Below are 13,822 nucleotides of genomic sequence, written 5' to 3'. Positions count from 1 at the left end.
GTGTATAAAATGTGCCAAGGTTCGGGTTTGAAGCACACCTGTGTTTAGTTTGGAGCTAGATTTATCAGGTAATTGCTATTACTAGAGACATAAAGCTATCCAAATAGCACAGTTTTTAGATGTGTACTATAGAGTATTTTTTTTTCTTTTTCTCATATTTATTCCTTTCCCTTCCCCTACCTAAAAGTATTTTAATTTACTGGCCATTTAGGAAATGTCAACTATGGTAGGTACAGGTTTGTTAGTTTTTGTGAAATAAGTTGTAACTGATAAGTATGTCGATGTCTTGTAAAATCAAGAGAATAGTCACATACCACACATTTTGTCAAACTAGTAAAAACTAAGTAGACGGTGATGAGCATCCTCTGAACGTTTGTAGAGTTAAAAGTGCCATTGGGTAAGACGGATGAGTGCTGCGCCCATGAGTTAGGAACCGAGTTGAATTTAAAAGGCTTGCTAAAGAGGGGCTGTCTTTACCTTTCACTTCTGCGTGCTTGCTTTGTCCTGAATCTCGGAAAAGGACTGCTGTAGAAAATGTAAAGATTTTCTCTCTGAGGGTTCGGAGTAAATTTGCCATGAAGTTTTTAGTTTCATGACAGTTAGATTTGTAGTTGTTAGATTTAATTTTAGGAACCTGTTTTATAAATACTTGCTCCTAATTATGTCAGTGCAGCATTGGCCTGAAATCCAATAAACCTGACTGACTTATTTCTGACACTCGAGTCCTTGGAGCTCTGTAACCTGGGGCAACACTTGTCCCCTCAGTACAGCCAACTCCCTGGGATGTGGGAAGAATATGCCCATGTGGGTCAAGAGAGAATGTTTGAAGAATTGCCTCGTCTGTACTTCATGTCTTGAGAATATGCTTTATGTGAAAATGCTAGTGTAAACACAGTCGCTTTGTAAGACAGATGGCATTGCGGATGGAATGAGTGCAGTGAACTTAATCCGTTGTGTTCAGTTGGGTTCAATTTAGATAAATTTACAATAGGCCAGATCTCCAGATTTTGAAGATGGGTAACAATCGTACAAAACAAAACCAAACCCCAATGCAATATTTAGGCTCGTGTGTCAGGTTTATTTCACTTCGGATTAAGGTGCATCTATTTTCCTACAAGTGACTCAAGTCTATTCTTTATGGCAGAGTGGTACTGCATGGTGTGTAAATACCATTTTTTTTTTGTATCTCAGCCCTTTTTAAAGGCAAAGTCTCTATAAGTTTTGTGATCCTTCCTTAGTTTCTCAGAGTGCTGTGATTACACGTATGTGCCACACGCCCAACAAGAAAGATAATTTTTAAATAGACAAATCTCAGGACTTCAGTTTTTTTGTTTGTTTTGTTTTCGTTTTTGAGCTTTGGTAAATAAGGGTTCACTAGTTACAAAAGTAGCGATTACTGTTGTTTCAGAAGTTTATTTCTGAGTACTTAAAACACCTAGAAAGTGGGAGGCCCTCCTAACACTAAACCCTTAAGTTAATGCATCCTGTAATAAGTGTACTAGTATTCCTCTGCTACAAAAAAAGCTTACAGAGCAACACTGCCTTTTTCATTCGTGTCTCTTGTGTCGATAGACTTGTTTCATATGCACACTGCCTACAGTGACAGGAGCAGAAAGGCAGCCTGGCCAGACTGCCTACTGCTCTGGGTTCTACCCAGGTAGAGACATGATAATTTCCTGCCTTAGGAAGTTAAAGTAGGGGATTCTGTAAAACTGAGTTGTATAGAGGGACTAGTACTAGGTTGTTAGGTATGTTAGATGGTCTGAAAAGCTGTGTTGACACTGCCAGGTGAGGTTATGAGGAAGCAGGGTGCAGTGGTCGGTTGAGAGCAGTGATGCACAGAAAGATCAGGACTACTAAGAGGAGAGAGATTTCTTGCCATCAAAAGACAAAAGGTGGGATCATTGGTGTGTAGGTTTTGTTCTGTCTCTTCCAGGGCTGTGACAGCTTAACTAGTCAGGCAGGCTCAAAGTGTATATAAAGCTGGTGCCTGGCTTCACTGAGTAATGGTCTGCAGTGTGATTTCTGGGTCTGCTTTCCCTCCCTAAGACTCTGGTCCTTTCGGTGCTCCAGAGTGAGGCAGGAGCTTCTCTGGGAAGCTCTAAGATAGGGCATCAGTGTAGAGGGTGCTGAGCTGGTGGATGCCCATCATACCTCCTTTGATGGCCAGGAGCTTGGCATTAGTCCCAAAATGACCAAGCCAGAGAGCAGGGATCCATAGCTTATGCAATTTATACTTAGTGTTAAATGAATAAATGGAGCTGCAGGTGTTGAAAAGATGACAGAAAATCTTAGTCCAGTTTTGTGGACTTAGGCAGTGAAACAGAGGGCTAATAAAATCATCTTGGCTAGCCAGAGACTTAGCACAGTGGTTCTGCCGCCTGCCTCACAAGCACAAGGACCCAAGTTCCATCCCTGGTACCAAAAAAATTGTTAAAATCATCTTGGCTGAATGATTTAGAAAACTATCATTTTTGCTCAATAAAAATTAAACAATACCCAGTTTTCTCGCCTCCACCCAGTGAGACACAGCTCTTTGTTGCACCAAAAGTCCGCCTGTTTCAATTTGGAACATATTTGAGGCCAGGTATTTTAGGGAAACATCCGTTTTTCTTTGTATTATTTGTCACTTTTCTGGAGCCTTGTGGCTTAGGAATAATGAAAATGGGATGCACAGATTGATGAGTGCAGGCTGTAGAACTACATGTAGTGTCGCTGGGTCCATTTGCTCCTTTTTTTTTTTGTACTGAGGATCAAACTTGGGACCTGTGCTTGCAAGGTAGGCAGCAGAACCACTGAGCTAAATCCCGGGCCCTGGCCCATTTACAAATTAAGTTTAAAGTACTAAGTTCAAAATATCTATCCTTACCTCTGCTGTGCAAGCCTAATTATGCCCTCACCTCCCTGACTTCATATGGTACCACCTGACTTTAGCTATTGAACCACTCGTCTTTGTCACTGGGAAAAGCATGGGAACATAAACTAGTTAATTTTACTTATTGATAACATGTAGACAAGTAGGGGAGAAAAATAGTATTAGCTTTAAGATTACTTGGGACTTCCAGTTCATTTAAATTTCTAGAGGATGAGGAAATGTCAAGTATCCATGTTATGGTTTATATCTCGATCCTCTGCTCATAGGTGGGGATTTTCAGAGGTGACTGGATCTAGGGTGTGTGTATATAGATTAAGGGTGTGAGCATTCAAAAAAATGAAGTAACCTAGAGGTCAAACTAACAAAGGAAGTAAAAGACCTCTACTACATTGAAAATTATTGTAAAAGGGGATTGAAAAGGATATCAAAATGGAAAGATAGCCCTTGTTCTTGGTTAGGAAGAACTGTATACTGGAAATGGCCATACTTCCAAAATTGTTGCACAGATTTAATCAAAATACCAGTAGCATATCTCATAGAACTAGAGAAAACATTCCTAAAATTCATTTGGAACCAGAAGAGACCTGGAATAACAAAAATAATTCTGACTAACAAAGGCAAGGCAAGGGGCATCCCAATCCCTTAATTGAAATTATACTACAAAGCTACTGTGATAAAAGCAGCACGGCAAAAAACAAAACCAGACCAGAGGACCAATGGAACAGATTGGAAGATGCAGGAACAACAACAAACACACTCAGCCATTTTATCTTTGGCAAATGGCCCAAACACCTTCGCTTGAAGAAAACCAATAAATGGTGCTGGAAAAAATGGCTTTTCACATGCCAAAGATTAAAACTAGACCCATATCTCTCACCATGGACTAAAATTGAAATGGATCAAAGATCTAAATATTAAACACTAAATCAGGTGGAAGAGAGAACAGGTAGAATTTTTTTAATGTTTAATAGTAGTGCCTTTAGTAAATTATTTTACAACCAAAACACTTTTTTGTTGTTAGGTAAACAGCAGAATGTACAAGTCCATATTGAGACTTGGGATATTTAGTAAGAAATCTGAATTTCTGTTAATCATTTAGGTTAGATGCATAATTTAGTGGAAAACATTTCCCATATATGACACCCACTCCAACACCCTCTCCCTACCCCCACAGCTATTAGTATATTTTTACACTGAAATAAAAACAATTACACCATTAACAAACATAACTTCAAGGTTTTTTCTCTTTTATAATCTCATTAAAATTAGGTGCTAAAATGTTCAGTACTTTAAAAATAGTCCTTGAACAGGATTCCTGAGTTGGAGGCAAGCCTGGTGTGTAAGGCTCAAAAACAAAATCCTTGCAATGCAAGGTGAGACACAGGTATCTGGGCCACAGCCATCTTTAATGAGGTATGAGTGTGTATAACAGTGGAGGTAACAGCCTGCACAGGTGTTCAGTAAGCCAACAGTTTAACCCTAGCTGTTTAATACTCCAGCTGTGTTTTTTGGTACACACTATTTGGTGGTAAATTCTCATTGTGCTGCACCTAGATGATTTATTTCCTGAAACTTTAAAAATTGCTAATATAGCTCCCTTTCACATTTATACTTACAGGTGACAGTTAATGGCAAATAGGAGTCAGGATATTATTTTTCCATAGATTTCAAGCTGCAGATACACTTCTTTCAGAGAAAAGGGACAAATCCTCTTTCCGTGATTACCAGTGGCCTGTGATTTTCTGTAGCTGATCTACAGAGGTGAATGGTTAACGGCAGGGCTTCAAGAAGATGTACTGAGGTTATTAGGCAAGAGCAAAAAGTATCTATCTCACACTGTGCCCTTAATGCAAGGTTAGATATTTTTTACTGTATTTTTTAAAAGGCCAGGGTCCCATGAGGTTCCCAGTATTTACATAATCCTAGTAAGAGTAACAAATCCAGACTTCGGCTGTTTAGAAAATGAGATGCCACACGTAGCCCAGCTGCCCATCTTTCACAGCCTTCTCTGACCTATGAAGGGTTTTGTTCGAGAACTTTTTATTTCCTTGAACTAAACCTCTCAAGCTATATAAAGTTTTAAGAGATACTATGTTATCAAACAATGAACTCATACCCAACGTAAACAGTAACACGTCATTTACTGGTTTGGTAATTTCAAGTAAGTCCCAGCCATTGTTTTCATATCTATAGTTCCAAAGTTTAAAATACATGTGTAAATCTGCCATTTTCACTTCGATATAGTTTGACTATGCCAAATAAAGAACAACTGTTTAAAAATATTTTGCTTGTTTTTTGAGAAAGAGTCTCACTATTCAGCTTAGGCTGGCCTTGAACTTACTATGTAGCCCAGGCTGACCTTGAACTTAAGAGTGATCCTCCTGCCTCAGCCTCCAACAATTGTTAAAATTTTAAATCAAATTCCATTAACCAAATTAAAGGCCCTTCTGAGTTCTGTCGTGTGCAGAATCTCGGGAATGTCACTGAAGGTGACTGCTGAGTACATGTGATGCCTTGATACTTTGCTTTCTGTGCATTAGCTTAGCTTGCTTCATAGGGCGAAGGTGACTTCAGTGTACAAATGGCCTGCAAGAAATGTCCTTTTCCTTTTTTGGTTAAGACTGTGAAGAAACTGTCCAATTTTCCATCTACTTACAATTTGTAAAGAAAGCACCTACAAAACATAAATAACAAATATATATAAAATGCCTCCCTGCATTTCTTGAGCAGATTGCACAAATTCATGACCTGAGCTGATTAAGACATCCAGTGTAAGGAGTATCACGAGCCTAAGGTAAACAGTTTAAAACAACCAAGCATTTGAAACACATGTATTTGTTTCATATCTGTACAAAAAAGTTTGTTTTTTATTTAATTAAATTGAATTTATTGGTACATTCTAGGCACACAGTACAGTTACATTCATCATTGGGATATTGTACCTTTCCATGACAGGTCTTGGTTCTCATTTTTTCCCCTTGTCCCTACCCTCCCTTCACCCCCTCCTCCCCTCCCCACCTTCAAACACTTTAATTCCATTTTTACATTTTCTCATATTTTTTTCCTTTTCCCTTGTTCCCCTTTGCCTATCCTTCTCGCTGTCCCTACACCTTTGGTCCTTTTCTTCCTACTTCACGTTGCTAATTGTCCCATTAGGATCTTGAATACTATTTTAGTTTTTCACACCAGAGAAACTATTCAGTATTTGCATATGTGTGATTTATTTATTTATTTCACTTAGGAGTATATTCTCAAAATGTACCCATTTACCTATGAATTAAAAAAAGTTTTATTAAATACAAAATATATAAATGTAGCTTGCATAAGTAAAAAAAAAAAAACTGAAAAATTTAACTCAGCCCTTTAAAACAAAATCCTATGTACAAATTTCAAATAGCAAACTACCATCTTGCTAAGGCAGCTAAGGCCTTTACTAGAAAGGGTGTCCGGACCGTCTCTGGGGTCTGGTCATCCTCCAAGAGCTCTGGGTGTCCAGTCTCAAGGATGCACTGGATGGATGTGGGCCTGGGTCTTGCACACTTTGGCTGTGGTACACATGTTCAACTTGGAACCGTTGCAGTGTACCCACCCAGAGCCCTCCCCTGAATTATAGCAGTAAGCAGTGTAGTGTCCCAAGCAAACTGTTTCCCATGGTGCGTCTCTATGGCAGATAAGTCATAGAGAAAGCATTCAGGTCAGAGTGATTTTGAAGCAGTTGGGCTGCAGGGTTTAAGATATCTTCATAGCCAACGTGAATGCTGATCTCTCTGTTATAACACCCTGACCACCTGAACTGCTGCTAGAGGTGCAGCCTGAGAACCTGTGGTGAGTAGCAGATCAGGAACTGCTTTTGGGCTTCTGTTAGCGTAACTGGCTTGAAGAACCTTCTACACTTCAAGTTATACTGGTCACATATGTGGATTTTTTCCTTTTAAAGCTTCAGTTTCTGAATGTGGACATTTCAGTAACTAAACATGGCTGCATGATAGCATCTTTCCCATTGCACTGGTATCTTTCTGGAAATTCCGATGACAAATCCCAGAAAGGTTCTATGGTATTTGATTTGTTCTCATGTGCAGGACATATAACCTGACTAAGAAGTTGTCCATGAAAAATATTTACAACATTCAGAACTTGATTGATAAGTTTCCTTTGAGAAGTGGGGAGAAGCGCTGGCACCCTGCCCATTGTCTAATTCATTTTGTATTTTATCCAAGAGCTCACAAAGAAATTCCTGAGCATCTTGTTGAGCATAAACATAAAAACCAGAAATCACCCTCTATACTAAGTGTAACATAGCAAAGGGGGAGACCAGGGCCCACTTTCCAGACCACATGACCTAGAATAAGTTACACAATTTGTGACAGAAATATTTTGAACTTGGCTCCCTTTGCTGAATAATTTCCATATTTCTACTTTTTGATGCTTTGCTACTTAATGCTGATGATATACTTGGATTTCTGGAGCAAAGAAAGCCTGGTTCTTTTTCTTGGCATTCACTCATTTGATATACTGCAGTATCTGTCGCAGAAGGATGGTTGTAAGACCTTGTCTTATCACCAGCAGTCACAGCCAGCCACTGGTTCAGATTAAGCTTTAAAAAATTTGTCAAAAAATAAGTAAATGACTTAACACTTGAAGAAAGAATTCACATAGCAAGTATTTCCCAAATTTCTCAAAGCTGTTAGAACAGGAGTTACTACTGTCCTTCATTTAGTTGAGGCATCACGGGTTTTCTTCAATCTTCCATCTTCTGAGGTTAACGTGATTTTCTCCTTTGCTGGTGATGCTGAGGTTTGTGGTGGGAGCTGAATGGGAAAAATTTCCATAATGGTAGATGGAACAGCACCTTACAAATGTAAAATGTTTTGGGGAGGCGTACTTCCAATTCTGCTTTCACTTGTTACTCTAACAGTTCTTGCTATCTTTTTTCACTTCTCTTTTTGCTACTATTTTTTTTCCTTAAATTGCTCTTCTTGCCTTTTTCTTCCAAGTCTGATTTTCTCCATGAGCATCCTTGTCCCATGCCAAAAAATAGTTAATCTTCATTCCAAAGTGGAGACTGGACATCATCATGTAAGAAGAATTGTTTCACTTCCAACACAATAGGATGACTGCTTTCTTGAAAGTGCTTGAGTGTATGCTCTTTAATATAGCATCCAAAGGCATGTGGGGACAGCTGAGGCAGTCCTTGATGGACTCAGTCATACTGAAGTTTACACAATGCCATTTATGAGGACTAAGGATGGAATGATCAGAAGCAAGCTGCAATTGCCCAATCTGTTTGCATTTATCCATTGTTAATATTTCCTTAGTCCATTTGAGAAACACATAATCCAAAGAATTCTCTGTTCACAATACCCGAGGCATCTGAAAATGGCCCGAGATGGAGTGGCCATCTTAATGAGAACTGCAGGCCCCAACCCCTGGTTAACCACCATTGCTGAGAACTCTTGGAAACATAGGTGTAGGCAAGACTATGAACAAAACCCTGATTATACAAAACCTATAACAAAGAATCAACGAGTGGTATCTCTTCTTATTAAAAAGCTTTTTTGCACAGCAAGAAAAAGCATCAACAAAGTGAAGAGACAACCCACAGTATGGGGTAAAGTCTTTTAACAGCTATTCATCAGACAAAGGACTACTATATAGAATATACAAAGAATTGAAAAAAATCAGACCTCCCAAATTTAAAGTCCCAATCTAAAAATGGGCATCTGAAATGAATAGGTACTTCTCAGATGAAGTAGGAATGGCACATAAATATATGAAAAAATGTTCAATGTTGCTGGTTATTCATGAAATACAAATTAAAACAATGGTGAGATTCTACCTCCAGAAAGAATGACTCTTATCAAGAAATCAACCAATAACAAATGCTGGAGGGGTTGTGGGGAAAAAGGAACCCTTCCTTTGCTGGTGGGGGTGTGGACTGGTGGAACCACGGTGGAAATCAGTGTGGAGATTTCTTAAAAAACTAAAACTAGAGGTTCCATTTGACCCAGCTATTTCTCTTCTTGGTTTCTTCCAGAAAGAATCAAGAGTGTCATATACCACAGTGATATGTGCACTCCCACGTTTATCATGGCACAGTTTGTAATAGCTAAATTTTGGAAACAGTCCAAATGCCCACCTACTAACAAATGGATAAAGAAGATCTTTATCTGTTTCTTTTTAATGCAGTGAAGTACTACTTTTCCACAAAGAAGGATGAGCTTCAGATATTTATAACTAAATGGATGGACCTTGAGACCATACTCTTAAGTGAAATAAATTGGACACACGTGTTTAAATTCTGTGTTGTTTCTCTGGTGTGAGAAACTGAAAGTGGAAGTAAGGACTAAAATGTATAGTAGATACTGAGAAATGGGATGAAAATATTCAAATGGGAAGGGGAACAAGAGAGGAGGAGGGAGAAAGGAAGGAAGGAACAAAAAAAATGAAAATGGAAAAGAACAGCTGTGCAAGTGTGTAGGTCCAGCCAGGCCCCATCCAGACACCTGTGGATTGGGCACACAGGCACCAGCCAGAGGTCTGTCCAATTACCATTGGTAAGTGCATGCAGGCCCCAGCCCGAAGCCTGCTTAGAAAACAGCTACATAGGCATGCAGGCCCCAGTGACAGCCAGCCCAGATACCATTGGTTAGTGAGCACAGGCCTCAGCTGGAATCCCAACTAGACAAGAGCCCAGCACAGGAATCCAGAAGGCACTCATTCTGAACCCAGGAATTGGCACATGGTAGAGTAAAGGCATCTCCTAGGCTTGTTGAGAATTAAAGCCCACTGCGAAATTGAAGAGTCACCTCAATAAAAGCACAGCAGACGGCATCAATTGAAACAAGAAGATACCTAAACAAGACTCAAAACCACACTTTCAGATCACCAAAGGCAACCCCAAGGGCCAACGAGATGGAACAATCTGAAAATCCACCACCTGGACTTCCTGAACTGTCAACAAAAGAGGAACTGAAAAGAATAAAATCAGAAATAATTTCTCAACAACGGAGATTGTTTCCATAGTGAAAGACATGATTAATAACTCTAGAGCAGACATAGATTTTTTAAAAAATAGAGGAGCTGAGGAACATAATGGAATCCTAGAACAGGAAACACCTGGAATCCATAAAACTGATGTAAACAGATATCCAGGAGATTAGAAATTCTATTGAAAGCTTATGCAGCAAAATGAGCCAATGTGAGGACAGAATATCAGATATAGAAGATAGGATTGTGATTAGTGACCAAGAAAAGAAAGATTTCTTAAAAATAGCAAGGGACCATGAGAAATCAATCCAGCAGCTGCTAGATGGTGCAAAGAAGAATAACATAAAACTGGAGTCAATGAAGATACAGGAGATAGTGTAAATGACATAAAAAAAATTGTTCACAGAAGAAATATCAGAGGGCTGGGGATTTAGTTCAGTAGTTCCGCCACCTGCCTGGCAAGTGCAAGGTACAGAGTTTGATCCCCAGTACCAAAATAAAAAGAAATGGCAGGGGAAAAGAATTTGACCTACAGATAAGTGAGGCATATAGGACTTCAACTAGCCATGATCAAAAAAATCTACACCTAGTCATATAATAGTTGCTTGCACAGACCCAACAGAGGAACAAAATACTATAAGCAGTTAGAGAAAAGAAACAAATCACGTACAAAGGGAAGCCCTTCAGAATCACAGCAGACTTCTCAACACAAACCCTCGAGTCAAGAAGACCCTGAAGTGAAATATTTCAAGCCCTAAAAGAAAACAACCTCTAACCCAAATTGATGTACCTTGCAAAACTCTTTCAAAATTGATGGAGAAATAAGATACTTTCATGACAAAGAGCACCCTAGGAAATTCATGAATACCAAACCAGCACTCAAAAAAGTTTTAAACAATATCCTAGGAAAATGCAATGAGGATCACGACCCCAGGAAGCCCAACATAATGAATCTATCAGGCACGACAAGAAATTAAATGCAAAGGGGGAGAATCCAAGAACAGGAAAAGGTCATGACAAGAATAAATCAATACATATCAGTGATAACCATCAATATTAATGGTCTCAATTCACCAATCAAAAGAAATCAACTGGCAGAATGGGTCAAGAACCAAGTTCCAACAGTATGTGCATACAAGAAACACAATTCAAAAAAATTCATTGACTGAAAGCTAAAGGCTGGAAAACAATATTCCATGTGACAGGAACCCTGCCAAAAAGGAGGAGTAGCTATCATCTTTGCATATAAAATGGATTTCAGACCAACACCAATTAAGGAAGACAAAGAAGGCCACTACATCATTGTAATGGGAACAATCGAATAGGAAGAGATGACAATCAAATATATATGCACCAAATACTACTGCACTTAATATATAAAACAAATATTAATGGATATGAAAAATCAAATAAGCACTAATGCAATAGTAGTGGGGGAACTTAATACCTCACTGTCACAAATAGATCAACTTGACAAAAAATAAACAATTAAATACTAGAACTCAACCAAACTCTTGAACAAATAGACTTAACAGAGGTTTAGAGTGTGTTCCACTCTACAAAATCAGAATACACATTCTTTTTAACTGCACATGGGCCATTCTCCAAAATAGACTATGTACTTTCTCATAGAACATGTTTAAGTAAATGCAAAGGAACTGAAGTTATCTCCTGTATATTATCAAATCATAGTGCAATGAAATTGAAGATCAGTAGCAAATGAAACTGCAAGAACTTCATAAACACATGGAAATTGAACAACACTCTCCCAAAAAACCAGTGGGTCACAGAGGAAATTAAAGAAGAAATTAGACAGTTTCTACAATTAAATGGCAATGCCATGCAACATATTGGAATTTTTGGCACACAATGATAGCAGTTTTGAGAGAGAAATTCATAGCAATGAATACTCAAGTTAGGAAAACAGAGTGAGCTCAAATAAACAACTTAGTACTGAATCTCAAGCTTCTAGAAAAAGAAGAGAAAGACAAACCCAAAGCTCATAAGGGAGGAAATGATAAAGATCAGAGCAGAAATCAATTCAGTGAAGACTAAGAGAATGATACAAAAAAATCAATGAAACAAGGAGTTGGTTCTTCAAAACAATAAAATTCACAAACTCTTAGCCAAATGTATAAAAAAGAGAAAAGAAAAGGCCCACATGCATGCAATTAGGAATAAAAAGGGTGAAATTACAACAGACTCAGCAGAAATCCAGAGGATCATCAATATCTTCTTTGAGAACCTAAATGCCAGAAAGTTGAAAAACAGAAGAAATGAGTAGATTTCTAGCTATATATGAATTATCAAAGTTGAATGAAGATACCAAAAATTCAAAACAACCCAATATTGATCAATGAAATTGAAAACATAATTAAAAACTGACCAAGAAAAATCCGGGTCTTGATGGCTTCACCATTGAATTCTACAAGGTATTTGTAGAAGAACTATTGCTACATCTGTTTAAACTCTCTAATGAAATTGAAAAAGAAGAAGCACTCCAAAATTTATTCCTGGAAGCAGGCATCACCTTGATCCTCAGATAAAGACATAGAAGCAGCAAATAAACATATGAAAAAATGTTGAACATCACTGGTCATTCAAAAGATGCAAATGAAAACAATGCTGAGATTCCACCTCAACCCAGAAAGAATAGCTACTGTCAAGAAATAAACCAATAACAAATGCTGGAGGTGTTGTAAGGAAAAAGGAACTCTTTTCCACTGTTGGTAGGAGTATAGATTGGTACAACCACTGTGGAAATCAGTATGGAGATACCTCAAAAAACTAGGATTAGAGGTCCCATTTGACCAAACTATTCCCTTGCTGAGTATTTTCCCAAAAGAATTAAAAGAGTCATATCACCACAATATATGTGCACCCTTGTTCATAGTGGCACAGTTAGTAATAGCTAAAACTTGGAAACAGCCCAATTGCCCATTAACGGGAGACTGGATAAAGAAAAATGTGTGTGTGTGTGTGTTTTATAAGCTGGAGAACTACTCAGTCATAAAGAATGAGAAACTAGAGACATTTATAGCTACATGGATGCACATTGAGGCCATACACTTAAGTGAAATAAATAGAACACACCTGTGTAAATACCATGTGAGAAACTGAAAATGTAAATACGGATCAAAATGTATAATAAATAATTTGAAATAGGAAGAAAAGGTCCAAAGGGGAAGGAGAAATGGGAGGGGTAGGGGAAAAGAATAAATATGAGAAAAGGAAAAAATGGAAACAAAGTCTTTGTAAATAGGGAAGGGTGGAGGGATTGAAGGGAGGGCAGGGGAATGGGGAAAAAAAAGATCGTTGGGAGTACTGCCTTATACATCACCATGGCCAGGCCCAACCCTATGTGGAAAGAGGAAAACAACTCTTGTTTGTTCGCTCCTGTGGATGAGGCAGGGCCCCGTGGGAGGAGAACAGGTGACAAGAGGGTGTGGTGGAATAGGGCCTGGCCAAGAAGAGGACTATCTTCCTTCCCACCCATTTGCCAGAGAAACATCAAACATTATCTCCTTCAGATCCTAGCCAATCTCCTTGTACCAGTCGGGTATCCTCTTTCATTTTCCTTATCTACAGAATAAATAAAGGTGCTGAGGATGCAAGCCATGCTTTATGTCTCATTAGGACAAAGGTTTTCCACGTGGCCTCTGTTTTATCAGCTTTACTGTCATCTTTGTCTTTCTTAATCTCCCACCATTGTTATTCACTCCATGAACCATTCAGCCATTTGGATCATGGCACAAGAGATATCATGTAAGCGTACCAGTTCCCAAAGATGAGTGCCATCATACTGTATACCTAAAATTTATCAATAAACTTAATGAATAAATATTTTTTAAAAGAAAATATAGGGAAAGAATGGAAACAAAGGTTTCCTACATGGGGGAGCTTGAGGGGAGGGAGAGAATGGGAAAAAGAGGGAAGATGTATCATGTGAAAGTGCAGATT

General features: G+C 38.5%; 1 pseudogene; it reads right to left on the bottom strand.

Moving 5' to 3' along the window:
• Positions 1-6,373: 6,373 nt before the first annotated feature.
• Positions 6,374-7,890, bottom strand: LOC104871110 (annotated as a pseudogene).
• Positions 7,891-13,822: the final 5,932 nt, after the last annotated feature.

This window comes from Fukomys damarensis, unplaced genomic scaffold (genome assembly GCF_012274545.1).
Source record: "Fukomys damarensis isolate Sample0158 unplaced genomic scaffold, DMR_v1.0_HiC HiC_scaffold_37, whole genome shotgun sequence".
Lineage (NCBI taxonomy): Eukaryota > Metazoa > Chordata > Mammalia > Rodentia > Bathyergidae > Fukomys > Fukomys damarensis.
The sequence above is the reverse complement of the archived record's forward strand: the minus strand, read 5'-3'. Positions and strand labels throughout refer to the sequence as shown.